Source organism: Kogia breviceps, chromosome 3, assembly GCF_026419965.1.
Source record: "Kogia breviceps isolate mKogBre1 chromosome 3, mKogBre1 haplotype 1, whole genome shotgun sequence".
NCBI lineage: Eukaryota > Metazoa > Chordata > Mammalia > Artiodactyla > Physeteridae > Kogia > Kogia breviceps.
Genome location: NC_081312.1, coordinates 166,513,656 through 166,533,673, shown reverse-complemented (window position 1 = coordinate 166,533,673; position 20,018 = coordinate 166,513,656).

The following is a 20,018-nucleotide window of genomic DNA, read 5'->3' as shown; positions in this document are numbered from 1 at the left end:
TAGTACTTTCTGGATTCTGTTTTTCAAAACCTGCTTTGAGCCATATAAGGTTGAGAGAAGTAAAAACTGCTGGAGCAAATGAGACAGACAAAGGCTAAATTTCCAAAATATATAAACAGATCATATGGCTCAACAACAAAAAAAAATGAAACAACCCAATAGAAAAATGGGCAGAAGACCTACATAGACATTTCTTCAAAGACATACAGATGGTCAACAGGTGCATGAAAAGATGCTCAACATAACTAATTATTAGAGAAATACAAATCAAAACTACAATGAGGTATCACCTCACACCAGTCAGAAGGGCCATATCATTAAAAAGTCTACAAATAACAAATGCTGGAGAGGGTGTGGAGAAAAGGGAACCCTCCTCCACTGCTGGCAGGAATGTAAATTGATGCAGCCACTATGGAGAACAGTATGGAGGTTCCTTAAAAGACTAAAATAGAACTACCACATGATCCAGCAATTCTACTCCTTGGCACATATCCAGAGAAAACCATACTTTGAAAAGATACATGCACCCCAATGTTCATTGCAGCACTATTTACAATAGCGAAGACATGGAAACAACCTAAATGTCCATCAACAGATGAATCCATAAAGATGTGGCACGCGCACGTGCACACACACACACACACACACACACACACAGAAATACTACTCAGCCATCAAAAAGAATGAAATAATGCCATTTTCAGCAACATGGATGGACCTACAGATTATCATACTATGTTAAGTCAGAAAGAGAAAGACAAATGCCATACGATACCACTTACATGTGGAATCTAAAATACGACACAAATGAACCTATCTAGGAAACAGAAACAGACCTGCAGACATAGAGAACAGACTGCGGTTGCCAGGGTGAGGGGGAGGTGAGGGAGGGGTGGATTGGGAGTTTGGGATCAGCAGGTGCAAGCTATTACATATAGGATGGATAAACAACAAGGTCCTACTATACAGTACAAGGAATTATATCCTGCAATAAACTACAATGTAAAAGAATATGAAAAGAATGTATATATGTATAGCTGAGTCACTTTTCTGTACAGCAGAAATTAACACATCATTGTAAATCAACTCTACTTCAATAAAATACATTTTTTAAAAATTAAAAAATGAGAGCAAAGTCAGAAGAAGAGAGAAAGTCAGAAGGAGAGAGAAGCAGCCTCCTGATGAAATAAGGAAAAGTCTGTGGCTCTTGGCTCTTGAGGGCCCAGAGACCTGCCCCAGATCCTTGGCAAGGTTGTAATAAAGAATCACTGCAAAATACCTCTATAGATGGAGCCCTAGGGTTCCCAGGCTCACAAGAGAGTTTTACATCCCAGAAGATCATCGAAGCTGACGTGATACTTCTAGCTTCAAGAGTCCGTCCTAGACTTAGACTGTGAAGATGCTTTGTCAATGAAACACTTGATTTTTCAACATTTCCCTCCCCATCACACACACCCAGTTTCCCTGACATTTGCAACCATGCCATCAGTTTAGTAACAATTATGAAACTCTAGGAGCTGTCCTGGATGTCTCCTTCTCTTCACTCTGCCAATCCTCTCCCCAGTCAACCGCGAAGCGAGTCCTGGTACTTCTACCTCTCAAATTCATTATCTGTCCACTCACTGCTTCCACCCTACACTAACCAGTCTCTACATTCTCTGCTATAGCTTCCTAACTTCCTCCATGCTGGTCTTCCTTTACCCTACAAAATAGATTTTTATCATTCAACGCAAATTAGATTATGTCATTCTCCTTCCAAAACCTCTAAAATCTTCCTTTTACTTAAAATGAAAATAGAGTCATTACCTAAAATACCTACAGGATGTGGCCTCTGCCTGCTTCTCCGTACTCACCCTGGGACGCTTTCACTCTCTTTCTGTTTGGAATGCTATGTCCCCTCAGACTTTGCTGTGTTCTCTTCTTGCTGACTCACGCAATTTCCCCTAGACTTCTCGATCAAAGGACACATCTCCTTATTCAGTTTCCATCTCTAGTTTAACATCTTCAGAGCAGTTTTCTCTGGCCTTCTCAGGAAGTCCAGCCCCCTCTCCACTTGACAAGGCATGCGCCACATCTGCCCATAGGAGTGACTTCTATTAAGCTTCACCGTGAGCCATTTGGGCTACCTGAACTAAAACTGAGAAAGAGACAAATGAAATATCTCTCCTAAGGTTACCAAGTTATTCTGTACTTGAGATTCAAAATCTAGAGGAATTTGCACTCTTAAGTTCTATGCTCTATGCTAATACATTCTAAAATTATTTGTTGAAAGAGTGGAAAAATGAATGTCAGCAGAAACATGATAAACTGGAAATGTTACCCATTCTCCATTTCTGGGTTCCATATTGGCTTCCTAGACTCTGGCCTTGTGTAGGGAGAGGAAGCCACAACCATAACTAAGATAGAATGAATGTCCTCGAAATCTGGGAGGGTTGGATGTCAAAGACAAATAAACTTTATGTTAAAGTAAATAATGGAAGTGATTTATTTCTTTTTTAAAAGACTTGTATGAACACCGAGACTCCAATCATTTCTTAGTGCATTCCTGGCTCTATTCTTTCACATTATTAGCTTTGGGATTCCAAAATTGCATCCATGCCATCCTTCTTTATCTACCTCCCAACCTTGTGTCCACATTTTTCTCATTGTTTCAGATACATAATAGACAGTTTAAGTATGTATACCAATAGAAGGACAGAGCTGAACAACAACAAAACACTGATTGAAAAGTACTGTAAGTCAAAAACTGCAGAATCCTGAGAAGTTTGATAAAGAAGACCTACACAGAGTCAGGTAAGCGGTCTGCAATTGCTTTTTCAATGCTTTTTATTTCTCTAGAATCTTCTTTGAAGTGGTGCTTTAGGTATCATAACTAACTTCCACTGTCCCTGCGAAGGGGAGGATCAAGGCCCCATTATTATGAGGAAATGAAGGCTTAGGCAGTTGCAGCAAATTATTTGAGGCTTTGGCCAAGTGGCAGTGAAAATTACCTTCTTCGCTTATACTGTCTGTTGGGCATGAAAATAATTGGGAATGGCTAAAAGTACCCAATAGCAGGACAAAGTTTCTTTCCAGGAAATTAATTCAACTCTCAATCTGCATCATATTCTCAAAGAGCCTTTTTTTTCTTTTTCTAGTTACAATCGAATTCTTACCCTCACAAATGGACACAGTGCTCCAAGAATCCATTTCATTTAGCATCATTCCTGCTTGTAGCATAGTTATGACGTTATGTAAGTGGCATATTTTGGTATTCTGGATATTTTCTGGTGTCACTGACATGTTCCATTTTCTGATCTGAGTTCCACACATCAATACAAATTTTATTATACAAATCTTTCATGACTTTTCCCCTTTTTGTCTTCCCCTACTCCACTTGAGAAATAATCAAGAGTAGCAGGGAGCATGTCCAGGAAAATTAGCTCATGTTGCAATTAACGTCCAATCTTTTTTTTTTTGTTTTTAAATCTTTTGGCCACACCACACGGCATGTGGGATCTTAGTTCCCTGACCAGGGAATGAACCCACGCCTCCTGCATTGGAAGCTCAGAGTCTTAACCACTGGACCACCAGGGGAAGTGCCAATGTCCAATCCTAAAGTCAGCAATTTTCTTCTTCATTCAGGTTGAAGTAATTCATGGTCTCATCATGAGCCTTTTTTAAAAGCGATGCTGCTAGTTTGGGGAGGGGGTATGGATGGTGGTGGTCGTGGTAGTACTGGAGTGGTTGCTCTTTTTATATTTTACTTGGGCTCCAACAAGTGTATGTTACTTGCCCATTGCATTTTTCCACTGCTTTGCTTACTTCTGATTTTTCCTCTATTAAGCAAACATATCTTGCAAGATGTACTGTCTGTTCCATCCACATTTCTGGGCATTTTACAATCAACATTATGGCACTTATAAATTGAGGAATTAGACTGCTGATCAAGAAATAAGTATACAGTCAGCCACTGATATAACGCCTTTGCTCACCACCGTTCCTTCCCAGGGAGAAGACATCACCATTTTGTGGACTTCTCTACCCTACACGTGTTTTCGTCTCTTCTCTATTTTTGCTTTTATAACTTTACACATGTATAGTTTGCTATTAGCCTTTGTCAAAGGAAAAAGAAAATACTGTTACAATAGTTGTTGAAAGGCATTTGTTAAAATTCACAGGCATTCTTAATTTTAAGGAGACTTAGCATATAGAAGGAAGTGACCTTAAAATTATTCCTTAAAATATTATCAAAAGCAATCAGTATAGAATAAATTTACTGATGTAATCATTTTATTCACAGTCAGGAACAAGAACCAAAGACCTGTACTTAACACTACCATTTACTTTTCTTGTTGTTTTAAGCATTGGGTTTTTAAAGATTGCAAGGAAAATGGGCAAATTAGCCATTATTTTCAAATGATGTATCCTGATAGTGAGAACATGCAAGAAATCTCCAGAAAAACATTTAGAAAGTGTAGAAGTTTTGAAAGATGATAAAATCGCTACAAGATAAATAAGGAAAAATTAATAACTTGTCTATATTAACACAATAACTAGTAGGAAAATATAATTCAAAAGTAACATATTTACAGAAGAAAACCTAATTTGGATTTTAAAAAAATTCCAGAATCCAGTGTGAGCCAATTCTCCTTTCTTTTTCACTATTCATTTGTGTGCAACTTTTCTTAGTTTGAATTTTGTTAATTATACTCAAAGTATAGGACCTTTGCAACTACATCCCTCACAGCCCACCTACACAGTGTTTGGACATTTTATTTGGTTTCACTATAGCTCTTAATGATATTAGGCAAAGTTAATGTGTTACAAAAGACAAGCACAGGGAGCTGAAAAAGATGGATTTCCACGAAACCACAAATTGTATACATATATGCATGCATGTATTCAAAGCCAGGTCACCCTTGCAATTTCACATATCTTCTTAGTGAATATACAGTTTTCTGTGGCGTTCTTTGAATTTCTTTCTTGTAAATTAACTTTGGATACAGAATTCTCTGAAATATAAAGACATATTAGAACAAATTTTCAAAGGGGCCATATGTGACATGCCAGAGACATAGAGCCTGATTAGAATGGGACTTAGAATCTTTTTATGGTGCTGAATATAATTTAAGACAGCATGTTGTTACTTAGGAGGAAGCCTTATTTATAACAGCAGTACCATGCTGCCTAACAGATGCCAGTGGAAAGTGAAACTATGATGAAATTAGTTTGACCTTTCTCAAGCCTGCAGAACGTAAATCAGATATATTTAATAAAGATCCACTTTGCAAGAAACAGCTTTGACTTCATACGTGTAAATGATTCAATGAAAGAAATGAAGGCAACACGTTGTACAGTTTTGAATATAGTTTAAATTAGGCCAAAAATGATGAAAAATGTAGTTTGGAGATGTGCAACTTTTCCTCATTAGATGTATGTGGCGTACTGAGTAATTCAGTTGTCTCACTGCATTTTTCAGGCCATTAGGTACAGTACAGGTAACACTCTCTTGTGTAAGTAACAAAAATTTAATTTCTGATGCCTAACTAGAATAACTGCATTAAACAGTATTTTGGTATTTATTTGGGGATAATTTTGTTATCAAATCCCTCTTAAAGTCTATGATTTCTAATTTTTAATAAGATCCTAGAGGTTTTGAAATCTTTATACATGAAAAATGATAGCACAATTCTTCCTCAAAGGAGAAGCAAAATTACTGAAGTTTTTCTAGCTGGAGAGAGGGCAAAAGTTTATTCTGAAGACAGAGATTTTTAAGATTAAAGTCTGGTTTGACAGGAAGTCTGCTTTATTTTAATGAAAGAATGGACAGGGTCCAAACTTGTTACTATTGGAATACCTAGCAGGCCCCAAGCGTATAAGTAAAAGTAGGAAGTTACCACGTGCATTTTGGCTTGCCAAGACCAAGACAGAAAGGAACTAAGTTCCTTCACTTATTCTATCATTCATTCATTCAAAAATCAATCCCTACTATGTACAGACTCTGGGAAAGTAAAATGGTTAAGCAGATATTGCTTTCACAGTGCTCTCATCAGATCTATTGCCACTATTTGCTTGCAACACACCTCTTTTAAATGGCTAAATGCTCTAATTATGGAATTTGTATGATTCCAAGGAGCCAAATCCTATCTGTGGAGTATCAAGAATGGCTCTTTAGAAGACCTGACCTGAGTCTTTGAATATAGACAGGAATTCACAAGGCCAAGGAGGGGAGAATGCATGTTCCAGCCAAAGGAAAATGAATGTGCAAAAGCATAGAATCTAGAGTGAGTACGAAGAGTCTTGGATGTCATGTGATGGAGACTGAATTCTATCATAAAAGTAGGAAAGAGTTTAAAAAATGAATTAAGCCAGAGGAGTTATATGGTTATATATTCACTGTGGAAAGGTCTATCTGATTGCAAAGTGATTCTGAGGATGGCGTGGGGTGAGCAAGAGTGAGAGCATTAGAGTCAGGGAGCTGTCTCAGAAGGCTGCTGGGATGATCTAGAAGGGATGAGGGCATCTGCATGAGCACAGCGGTGATGCTAGTGAAGGAGGGGAAGACGGATTCAGGAGATACTGAGGAGGTGTGATTAACAGGATTCCTGTCTCATTAAACAGATGGGAAATCAAGGCAAAATTAAACACCATTTATATTAAAACATTTGGGTTTGGGATGCCTGAAGGAAATCCGGTAAGATGTCAAGGAGGCTGCAGAAATAAAAGACTGGCTCAGAAATAGGTCCAGAGACACTGCTTCAGAAATCATTGGCACAATTAACTCTTTGAAGACTTAACAGTAGATGAGGTGGCCCAGAAAGTGGACACAGTGTAGGAAAAGAGGAGACAAAGATAAAATAAAAGGAAACATAAACATTTGGTTGGAGGGGCTAGTAAGTGTGCTTAGAAGGGAAGGCTGGTGTAGCAGTGGAAGAAAAAACTCAAAAGAACAAACTTAGGGGTACCTCCTTTGTGCCAGGCATAGTGCTAGGTGCTCTATACACAGTTTCTCATGATCATTCCCAGTATTTGAAATTATATTATGTAAAGTATTGATATAATCACTTTACAGACTTGTTTGAAATGTAAATTCAATAATATTTAAAAATCAAGACCTCCATAATTTCAAGCCTAATTGTCAGCTGTGCTTACATTTTTGGGGTTCCACTTCAGTCAGTAAACTGAAATTTAGTAACATCCATTGTTAGTAGCTTGTGAAAAATCCCGTTGTTAAAAATTCTGAGTGATGTTTTTGTGCTGTTATTTGAACATTCTCTGTCATTATAATTTAAAGTATTTTTAATGTCCTATATAAATGTCTCCCAAACATGAGTTAAGTGATGAAACTTGTGCTGAAAAACAAGCTGGAAATAAGTAAGGCTGGACCATTATTCAGGTGCAATAAAAACACTAAGGAGATGACTGAACAACTTCCATGATATGCCGCTAATTTATTAAAAGGTGCTCTATGAAATATCACAGAGAAATTTGAGAAAATAGGCAATATTAGAGCACGTAAAGCTTTACATTTGCAAAAATGATCACATAATCAGGCAAAAATAATGAAAAATGTAAAACAAAGTCTTGGCAAGTATAACACAGAAGAAATGTGATCCTAAAGTTTTAGAATTGTTAGTTTAGTATGCTCCTATTAAAATACTTTAGCTGCTTTCCCCCTCCCCATAAACTCACATTTACTCTCTAAAATTGGTCTTAAATTCAGCGATTTTGCATGACTTAAAATTTTTGTATTGCGATTGCCCTATAATACAATCCATGGGGCTAAAAACACGACATTGCTGGGCTGATGAAGATGATTTGAAAGGTTTATTGTTTACAGAAAGGAAGTTCCAACCATAAGGGAATTGCAAGGAGATAGCAAGTGATTTTGTTGAGAAGGTAAGGCAAATGAGGGGTGCCAGAAGGCAGCACACCTGAGTGTTGCTCACCTGTGCCCCCCACTTCAGGCAACCTGCCTGCCACATCCTCATGGAGCCGTAGATTGTCTAGGAAATTTTAAGGAGCAGTGGCCTGCAGCTGTTATCTGCAGCCTCCCTGCACGGCCCTTAGATTAGCGTCTTGGGAGGAAGCCATTCTCTCTAAAAAGTTTGTTTCTAATGCTGGAACTTGGAGGGTTAGACAGAAGTCTGGATCCCGGCTCAAGCATTCCCCAGAGTGCCAGGGAAACTACAACCAGTAACTAATATTCCAAATCAATCTGCATCCAGGTCTCAACTATTAACTGTCAGCAGTCACAGATTTGGGATTTGGGGAACAAGTCAAAGAATTCTGGGCACATTCAACTGTGAACTGAGAATTAAACTATGGTTCAGATTTCCCCAACATTGTGAGTGCAACAAAGCAAGTACTTGCCTCTACCCGACCTGAGAAGAGCTGAGTAGTACTCGTCGGAGGCTGAAAAGTTTTTCTCTAATTGTGTCACCTTAACATTGTTGTGTATCTCCTAGGTCTTACAGGTTATGATAATGACACAAAACTGAGTATCTTCACAAACCTGGAAGAGATCATTAGGGTGATGGATAAAGATTCTTCTCCATGTAGTTTACAACTACTACATCTGATTTTAAGATATCTCAGTCCATATCCCACTTTATGAGATAGAAGTTTATTATAAATCTGCCTCCTTGGAGAGATCTGGTATTCTATTTTCAAAAAGAACCATCTGGAAATGTCTGTGTTTCCTATTTGAGCTGCCTCAAAAATAAGCAAAATGAAAGTTAATTTTTACTGGGATTTAACCTGATGTTTTTCCATAACCAAGCATCTTTTAGAGTGTGTCCTGTTATATAGGTGCCAAAATAACAAAGAAGCTAAAATATTTGTAACTATAATAATGCGATCGATTTTTCAAACATTGCTTATCAAAAATCCATTTATTCTAGCCATGATTACCAGGATCTGTTGATGACAGTGTCAAATATCACAATTTAAAAATATATATAAAGTATGCAGTACCTCGCCCATCTCTCATTTTTTTCCAATATCTTCATCATTTTGAAAGGATCATGCTTTGAACAAGCAGCAGATGTTAATACAGAAATATGGAACATCTCAATTTTCTCACTGCTAACTCAGCTTACTGAGCCAATTTCACAATTCTCACATTCCTGAGTCCTGGGAGAAAATGCTAATTTAGATTGTTAAAATTGACTCGGGTTAGGGGTATAAAGGGTAATTAGCATAAAATTCTACACAAAGTGTTCTTAGCATCATTAATCAACACCCACCTAGGCATACACTTTTTTTAGTCAGAGCTGATGTTTAACGAAGCTGACAAATATCTACAATATTCTCTTCTAGTTAAGTAATAAAAAATGCAGAGTTCATTCTCAAATCAAGTTTGAGGGTTTTTAAGCAAAATACCTAATGTGCAAGTTCAAGCATCACTTTTATTTTGCACTTAAGAATTATTTAAAGCATATAAAAGTACTCTCTTGAGGAAAACACCTTTTAAACACTGGTGCTTTGGGCATATTTGTGTCAGCGCTGTTCTCCACATGTGTTGTTATTGCTGAAAAGACTGATCTGTTTTCTTCTCGCAAAGGCTGTTGCATTTGGTGCCACTGTTTTCATTTTCAGTGTAGGGCGCTGCTGGTGTTTCCGCCTCTTTCATTTACCAGTCTCCTAAACCCAAAAGAAATCACTCAAGTCTGAATCTGCTCATCAGGACAGATGTGCTCCTGGTTCCTCAAATTTTGCAAGCCTGCTCTATTAACTAAAGCTCCTTTCTTTTGTTCTCTCCCTGCTAATGATATGATCTAGACAACTGTCTTACACTTAGAAAAATGATTCGAAGTCACTTAATTTTTCTGCTCCTTATTGCCTCATTTGCAAGAGAGAACAATGACTAAAAATAACAGACTTGACAACTATAACCAGGAGTATTTAAATTTCAGGGGCACAAGGGATATATGTCCCTGGGAGCTGGTTCACATATGCCCCCGGGGACATCTGTGAGACTCAATTCTATCTGGGAGGTTCCAGCAAAGGGAACAAGGCTGTAAACGTGTTTTGTTACTGCTGGAGGCCATTTTTTCTACATAAGATAATGCTGCTTGGTATAAGACAATGGTTATGTGCAGGGAAGCGAAGCCAACAGAACAGTCTCAGGAGAGAGATTGTTTTTAAAACTTCCAGAACCACAAGATGATGGTTGTAGCCCTGATGAATGTCAGTGCTATTAGAACCTGTAGCAGAGGCACCGAATTGAAACTGGGGCAAAGGACAAAGAGGAAGGATGCAGAAGGTTGGCCCAGGCGAGGAAGAAAGTGAAGAGAATGTTCCTGACACTGAGAAAAGTGTATCTGAGGGTCGGGAAGAAAGAAAGAGCATGGCGAATTCCAGGAGCTGAAATTTCAGTGCAGTTGAAGCAGGCGGTACCCAGTGGACGGGGCCTGAGATGAGGCTGGAGTGTCTGATGAGGAGGGGGTCTCATCATGAGGTGAAAGGGCTGGATTGCAACTGAAAAGCAATGAAAAGTAAATGAAGGGCATTAAGGAAGCAAGGAAGTATACAGGCATCCTTGTAGTTCAGAAGGATTTCTGACTTCAGGGTGAATAACAGAAGGGATTCTGGAGGAGACGTGGGGCAAGAGGTCAATGGAGAAGCTATTGAAGTGACCCTTGTGAGAAATACCTATAGACAGAGGGTAGGGGTAGGGCAGATGGAAAGAGGGGACCAATGATAAGAAGAGCTCAATGTATTGAGTATTTATCATGGGTTAGACCTGGCACTTTCCCCATACTGTCTAATCCAATTGCTACACACAGACACACACACAGACACACACACACACACACACAAAGTCCTATAATACAGATACTATTTTTTCTATTTAAAGATGAAGAAGTTCAAAGAGAAAATGGGCTTAAACTCAGGCCTTCCCAAAAGGCTAAAGCTCGGTTTGAATCCAGGAAGCCTTGCTTCAGAGTTCTGTATTTGATCTGCCTTCTGGACAAATTTAGGAGGAAGAATTGGCAGTACTCAATGACAGACTGGCAGAGGTGGGTAAGGGGACAGGGAGAAGGCGGTCCCAGGTGAGCACTTGTGTTGTTAGGTGGTGAGGTAGGGAATTCACTTGGATCCTGAATCCCAAAGGAGATTCATGGTTGGTAAAGGGCAGGAGGGCAGATGACACTAGAGTAGTGGCACCTTGAGCGGGAGGTGCCTGCAAGGTATCAAAGTGGGTAGGCAGCTAGAAGGGTTGATCCATCTGGAGAAAGGGATCTGGACTGGATACACAGGTTTTGGAGTTATCAGCAGTATATTCTGTGGTCACGGGGTTGCAGAGAAAGAGTATGTGGAGGTAGAGGGTAAGGAGCCTGAGCAGGAGCTGTTCTGCAGAGTTAAGAGGAAAATCAGGAGACTGTTCTGTCATACAGGAAAGTGATGCTTCAGCATCAGGCAGTGACTAAAAGCATCAACCACTCCTGAGAGGTTAATGAGACATGGAAAGAAAAAGGAGTCCTCTGATTTTGTAACAAGAGGGCTTCTTCCTGAAGATGCAGGACGTGGTGGGCACACAGCATAGTGACCACACATGGGACTTAACTGCTACTATTCTTTGGATGACACAATTACACAAATCTACAGATTACACGGTGCAGACAAGGGGTTACTGCTGGGTCATCTAATGTCTCCTGTGACTTCTAATATTCTCCTCACTGGTACTTGTCACCTTAGAAAAACACAGATTCCAGTGCCACTGAACTTTGGCTTAAGTAGTTATAAAGACATACCCTAAGCCTCTTGAGAATTACTAACGTTGATCACTAAGGCTAGATATTTAATTATAAAAGTGATACCCCCTATCCTATCTAAAGGGATGATTTTCCAAAAGAGATACCATGGCAACACATTTCCTTCAATGGAGAACCTCTCCCAAGATACTAATTTTATTTCTAAAAGCCATTAGTAGCTTTTATTTAGTAATTATACCATTCTCAGGAGTTAGTAATTCTAAGAAAGTTTTTCACTTGTGGGGTACTTTATATTTTTCACAGCACTTTTACACTGCTGTTTTCCTCTAAGATGGTTCATGGGGGTGATGAGCTGGCAGGTGAGAAGAGAGGAAGGGAAAGTTCATGGTATGTATAAAACAGTACCGTGACATAGCCCATGATTCTAATTCTTGATTTTAAAAAAAATCTTTTGTAAAATAAATATAATTTAAAAATATTCTTCACACACAAGGCTCTCGACAAATTGACAACTTACACAAAGCTCTGTGAGACTCAATAGTAATACTCATTTACTAAAGGGAAATGATACATTTATATTGCTTACTTCAGGTCACTTAAAATGTCAGTAACATAGTGGAGAAGGAAATCGGAAAGAATATGTTCCCAGACACTAGAATTATAATTTCTCCAAGTCTGAATCTTTTGATTTAACTCTGTTATGCAGAGGATTAACAAATTTAGTTTTCTCAGAATAGAGAAGATAAGACTCATTGTATTTCTGCTCTGTTTGAAATTATAAAACCAAATTCAGTATCACAGCATATTGTCTGGAAGCAAACCAAGCCCATTCGCTATGTAAGGAAGTCTCTGCTGGCAAATGTTTACAAGATGAAAGTACAGATGAAAGACAAGCAATTTATTTTTATTTCATACTGAGAATGGCAATTTAAACTACAGTAAGTTCACCCTTTGAAGGAAATGCAAAATATAGGTCAGATATCTTTATAACTTTATTAATATATAAATAAGCAATATGAATAGTAATCAATCTGATTTTGAGCTATGGGACAAGTATAGTAACCACACATCTCATCATAATGTTAGTATCAGTATATGAGATATATACATATGCATAAAATTCAGAAACTGCATTCCAGTTTCTGTTAGTGAGTGAGTTAACCGTGGAATACCATTCCATTGCAAGCCAGGCAAGCCTCAATAGCTCTAAATGAGGCATGGACAAACTGAAATTCTACATCGGGATATATACACTACATTTTAAAAAAATCCTAATTGTATAAAAGCATACTTAAAAAAATAAAGAGTATCAAGAGATGAAAATAAGAATCATATTTTCAAGCTGGAAAGGATCTTAGAAAATATCTAATCAAAATCCTTCATATTACAGACAAGTAAAAAAAGGTCCCAAATAATAGGTCCCTATACTGACTATGGATACTAAGTGCCATGTGTAAATTCCAATAGGGGAAAGCATGGAGGCACACTCAATCAAACTAAGTAAGCAACAAAGAAACATGGCACAAATAAAATAGCCTGTTCTAGGATGGTAAAAAGCAAATACAGCACAGTTTCCCAAAGTTCAGAGCGCTCAATGACTTTCTTATCTATATGATGTATGTATGTATCCATCTATCATCTACCTACCTACCCACCTACCTACCTCTATCTCTATACGTCTGTCTATTCATCCATCCATCCATCCATCCATATGTCTGTCTTTCTTTCTTTACGTATCTGTCAATCACCTATCTATTTATCTATCAACTTAAAAGACTTCCTTCCTGCCACATAGTAAGTGGCAACAAAATGTTAACCATTGTTTTTTGGAAGTAAAGTTTTATACTGTGGTTCAACTTAAACTGGTCTCAGAGGCATGTGTAAACCTATTAAAATGTGGATAATCAATGAAAAATATCACCTTGGTTTACTTCATTACCTAGAGAAAAGACATTAGGAGACTATGCAGCCTTAGCCTCAGAGTAGTTTGGTAAAATAACATTCTAGTGATTATGTAACCCTGTATTTAAAAAATAGAACAACTTTTCACCTAGCAATTACACTTCTGGAAATGTAGCCCAAGGACATAATTATATTCATAAAGACATAGCTACAACGGTGCTCATTATAGGATTGTTTATAGTGGCAAAAAAGTTAGAATCAAACTAAACAGCCAACAACATGAAATGCTTTGAATAAACTATGGTAGCACTCTGCTAGAAGAATATTAACAACATGGAAATATCTTCACAAGCCTATTATGAAATGGAAAATGAGATTATAAAACATTAATAATACATGACACTAAGTAAATATATAACTAATCCCGCCTTCTTCACCTCTCCCAATTTTCTTTCTACCTGGTCACATCACTCCATTCAGTAGGCAATCTTTCGTCCTCAGCTGACCTGATTTCTCAGTAGCAAGTGACACTATGAATTCTTTCTCAAAAAACACTGTTTTATGTTGGCTATATAACCCAACACTTTCCTTTTTAGTCTCCAACAATTTTTAAAATTACTATTATTAAGGCTTTATTTTTTTAGAGCAGTTTAAGGTTCACAGCAAAATTGAGGGGAAGATACAGAGATTTCTCCTGTAACCACTGCTCTCCCCATACACCACCTCCTCTCTGTCAGCATCCCCACCAGAGTGGTACACTTGTTACCACTGATGAACCTGTACTGACACATCATCAGCACCCGAAGTCCATGGTTTACATTACTGTTCACTCTTTGTGTCTCCTAAGGTTTTGACCACTCATTCTCCATGCCTTTAACAAGCCTTATCTTTACCTCCTAGCACGAAATACTTGTATCCTTCCAGCCACAGTAGTGGGCCCTCTCATCTCATCTTATTCTCCATCTTTGGGGCTGTCGTTCACACCCTTGGTTTTAATTACTATCTGCTCACAGATAACTTGCATATTTATAATCTTCACCTAAGCTTAGACTGTATGCCCGACAATGCAGTTGCAGTACTCATGGTTATTTAAAAAAGCACTTCAAACTCAACATATCTAAGTGAGACACATTATTACTCCCTGAATCACCCACTTCAAACTGGTCACAACTGATTCTCTTTCAGAGATTCCTATCTCTGAATGAAACTGCTATCCATTTAGTAAGGCAAAACACAATAATTAATATTATTCTTTTTTTTTTTTTTTTTGTGGTATGCGGGCCTCTCACTGTTGTGGCCTCTCCCGTTGCGGAGCACAGGCTCCAGACGTGCAGGCCCAGCGGCCATGGCTCATGGGCTTAGTTGCTCCGCGGCATGTGGGATCTTCTAGGACCGGGGCACGAACCCATGTCTCCTGCATCAGCAGGCGGACTCTCAACCACTGCGCCACCAGGGAAGCCCAATATTATTCTTAATATCACCTTTTCTGCCAATAACAAATGCAGTTGACCTTTGGGGTTTGGGGCACCAAACCTCCACTTAGCTGAAAATCCGTGTATAACTTTATAGGCGGCCCTCCATATCCAGGGTTCCACACCCACCAATTCAACTAACCACGGGCCCTGTAGAACTGTATTTAAGTATTTAGTGAAAAAATCTGCTTATAAGTGGACTTTCACGTTCAAACTCACATTGTTCAAGGGTCAACTGTATAGCCCAATCCTACTGTCCCTTCTAAAAAATCTCTCAAGGCAGTCCATCACTCTCCAGCCTTAGTCCACATAACTATAAACTCTCATGTGAACTACTGTCACAGCCTGTTAAATGGCACCCCCATAGCCACACTGCCTCCAAGTCATTTGTGTGTGTGTGTGTGTGTGTGTGTGTGTGTGTGTGTAACCATGTCAGCCCTTCCTTGATTACTACACTTTGGTGTTTTCTAACTACACTTAGCTAAAAACAATTCACCTTGACTCATGGCCCACTATGTGTATTAGCCTCATCTGATACCATGTTCCCCTCCTTCTCCTCTAGCTACGCCAGCCTTCTGTTCCACTCCCACACTCACTAATTGTACAGAACTCTTCAGCATGCTGTTTCCTCGACCTGAAACAGCATCCCTCCTCCCTTCTCCTGATAACTTGGTAAAAGTGAGCTAACTGGTGTCAACACACAACTACTAAAAATTTAGTGGCATAAGAAATACAACAGCCACTTTGGCTGTTGGCTATGAAGAATGGCTAATAGAGGTTATATTTTTCTATCATCTGATTCCACCTTATCTGCATGTCCTGGGTCTCCTTCTCTAAGGATTATATGGTTTTATCAACCTATTTGTCTCCATTCCTTCTGACCTCACCTCTGGGTTCCCAAGTTGTTGCGCCCAATGCTTTCTGTACGATTCCAAAAGCTAGAGTACGGATTAAATTTTCAGCTGTGAATCTTGGAATCAGAAGCACTGGGATTACTACTAACTAAGCCCAGGCAATGTACTTCCATTCCTCTTTTCATGTGAGAGAATTCCAGAAACCCTTATTCTTTCACCAGTATGTCTTTATGACTCCTTGATAAGCAGCTATCAATAGTATGCGACTTGCTTTTTGGCCACAGATCAAGGCAGTTTATAGTTCTAGGCCATATGCAATAGAAGGAGTTCCATCAGTGTCTTAAATAATCCTGAAATAAACAGATTTAGACAGCAAGAAGTGTCATAGGATCCAACTAATTTCTCCAAGAGTAAGACAAACATGAGTCTCAGAAAATGAGGAAAGTTTACACAGTAGTCACTATAATAACTAATTTCTTTGATTGTTTTTTTTGAAGCATTCTGGCAATCCTTTGAGGTTTTAGGTATAATTGTACTCATGGGAACAGAGAAGTTATCTGTCCAAGATCAAAGGGATAGCTATCATTCTAGTCCAGACCTGCCTGACTCTATCTTCTGCACCACTCCCTAATTACTGCAGAGACCCTGGGAGGAAGTGGTCTCGCAGGCACTTATGTACTACCCACTGCATGCATACACTACTCAAATATCATCCTATTCCATTGGGCTAACTTCCCATGAGCTCTCAATTGTTAGGCATGAGAAATGTGGACCCTCCCACACCCTGAGGATCAACCTCATCTTTTTCTGGTAAGAAATTTCCTCCAAGGTCTCCTCCAGGTGATACCAGTCCTGAAAATCTGCCTTCCAGGGCTCTCCAGGTCTAATGAAAACAATAGATGGCTTGTTAAGGGGAGACATTAATAATAAGTTATAAATGGAGAATGTGGTAAGCAGTCTATGAAGGTGCTACTACGGAATAAATTTAAACTTGAATTTAACATTTTAAGGACTACAATACACTGAACTTGGGGAATAATAAAACCATTCTTTTTTAGACATTTGAGGATTAAAATCAATCAGTAGCTATTTATACAGGAAATGTTATAAACAGAAAACTGAGCTAAGGTCTTGGAGCCATGTTCTCAAGGGCAAATGTATACACTGATACCAGCTCATGTTGAAATTTACTGGCTTGCAATGAAATGACCAGAATAAATTAGCATACATATAAAACAGTTCAGAAAATAGTAGTCAGTTTTTCATAAGACAGCTTGGAAAGAGGGCATCAAGGAGGCAGAGCAGGGAGAAGTAGATTAGGAGAAGGCTGGGAAAGACAGCCAACAATGGAGAAAGAACTTTTTATTCATGTCTGAGGTAATAACACTTTAGCAATAAAAATATCTGTATGTCATTACTTCCAAAGAGCATGGCTTAGCGGATCACTGAGAACCAGCATTGCAACCACTACTGTGAGGACTCTTTTTGGAAGCTGTTCCAGGACCAGCTCCCAGATTTATGAGCCCCACCAGGTAACTCACCAAATCTTTGTTCCTTATTGCTTCAGATTCCACACCCACTCTCTTTTATTCTTGTACTACAAACCCTTCCTTCTGTTTTTGTTTTTCATTATATACCTTGGTTATCCAGTATTATATCCAAAGTGGTATGAATAGTGCCAAAAAGACTGGATAAAGAGCTTCATCTTCAGGCACTCCCAAGAATTAATGCAGAAATGTTTCATTTCACTCTTCTAATGCATCAAGGTAAAGAGAAAGATTAATATTATATATTACACACTGAAGTTTCAAATTCTACCCCGACTAACAGTGTTTTGTTATTGAGAGTAGTATACTACACATATAACTTATAAATAAATGTATTTTTGTTTTCTTCATTCCATCTTTATTAGATGAACACCAGGAACTGTGCTGGACGCACAGATTAAAGGATGGGTAGAACACGGTCCCTGAACCAAAGTCAAAATAATAGAGAAGAGAGGCAAGAAAAGATTATAACCTTATAGTATAATGACTGGGCACAGAGTCATGCTCAGTAGACAGAGAAACTCTAAGCTAGACTTGAAGAATGAATAGGAGGTAGTCAGGCAATGGAGAAAGGGCTGGTGATGAAGGATGGATTCTAAGCAGAGGAAAGACCATATATTGGGTTGGCCAAAAGGTTTGTTTGGGTTTTCCCACAGGATGTTACAGAAAAACCCGAACGAACTTATTGGCCAACCCAACACAAAGGTACAGACACGTGGGAAACCCAGGGTATCCTAGGAACTCCATGTATTTCTATGGGAATATTTCTATGCGTGGGAATGAGGCAGGAGGTGAAGCTGAATAGATAAGAGGGTATATTCTTGGCACTCTCAAAACCTTGCTAAGAAGTTTGACCATCCTATAGAGATGATGATGGAGAATCAAATAACATGATCACTAATATGCTCAAGAAAGATCTCCTCTATAGAACAAACAGGGATTGAAGAATTCCAAAACAGTCACAGCAAGCTTTCTAGCAGTAGGTACATGAAAATAAAAACATTTGTTTAGCACTCTCCAGAATTAATATGAAAGATAAATGTATATAGAGAGATTATGAAAAATATGTTAACACCTGATGAAGGAGTAGAGTGGTTAAGACCAAAGCTTTGGAGTCAGGAAAAAAGAAAAAAAAAGGTTGCTAAAATCTTGACTCAGCCAGTTGAGTTTCGGTTTCCTTTTCCTCAAAACAATGCAACTTCAGGGATTCACTATGAAGATCAAATAAAACAGCTATCAAGTTTAAAGTGCCTAGCAAATAGTATATACTTAATAACTATTTTTAAATAATCAAATATTTTTTGAAATGACTATTATGTATCCTATCAATGTGGATATTCATATTCATTTGACATATTTTTATTAGAAATCTAAAAAAATTGATATAATATTATGAAAAACTTTTGGTTTTTAAGACAGACTACTTCTAATTATAGTAAATAATAATATCTGGTCATCCCTGTATTATTAATTTTCTGTGGGCCAAAAGACTTGATTTGGTTGTCAGATGTCTTTGAAATGGTGAGAGTATTATGAGGAAAGTGGGACCAAAAAAAAAAAAGGTAAACCAGTTCAATTTCAAATGTTCCCTAAAGATCAAATTGATCATTAGATCATAAATTCAAATTGAAAGAAAATAATGACAAGATCAATCATATTGCCAGCCTGCTCAAAAACTGATGGCATTCAAAATCCCAGTACAGAAGGCTGGATGAGTAATTGTGCCAAGTGTCACATGAATGAGAAACCCGGAGGGACAAATAAGTAAATCCAAAAAATCAATGTGCCATGAGGTTGACATTTCACACACTGATTTCCCTAGCTCCCTTTTCTCATCTTTGCTATGTAGAAAGGAGTAGAAATGTCCTCTAACAGATGTCCACATAAGTAGAGATGGACTCTCTCCCAGTCAGGTTGGGAGCACCAGATACTGCCATCTTGGTTTGACAAACTAGATGCCAACCATATGCATACAATTGGAAAGGGGGACATGGAAAGACACCTGGATAAGAAGCAGCAGAAATAGCTTAGTTCAATTTAGTCTTTTTGAACAAAGAATGGTATGTAAAAAGCTCTCACATCCCTATGACTCTGTTGTAGTTATTCACTTTTTAACATTCATGTTGTATAAATGGTTCTCACTTGACTTGTTTAACTTATTTTTATCCTTTACAAATGAATACCCCTCACGTAAAATAGCCAACGTATTTCTCAGGGGCTCAATGAGAATTCTCTTCTCTTCTCTCTGATCTTCTTGGGACATTTTCTTTTTCCTTTCCTTTCACTTGGACCACTGTTAGGTAGAGACTTCACTCTACTCTCTTGATTGACCAACCCAGAAACTGCATCTGATTACTGCCACCCTAAGCCAGGGCTGCTGGACCAGTGAGGCAATTTGAGTGGCAAAGGGAAAAATAGATAACAGATGAGACTATTACCTAATATCATCTCTCCCTTGATAACAGTAACATTCCCTACTCAACCTTATTCCCTTATTTAAACCCCTTGCCAACAAGCAGTGAAATGCAAATAAATCTGATC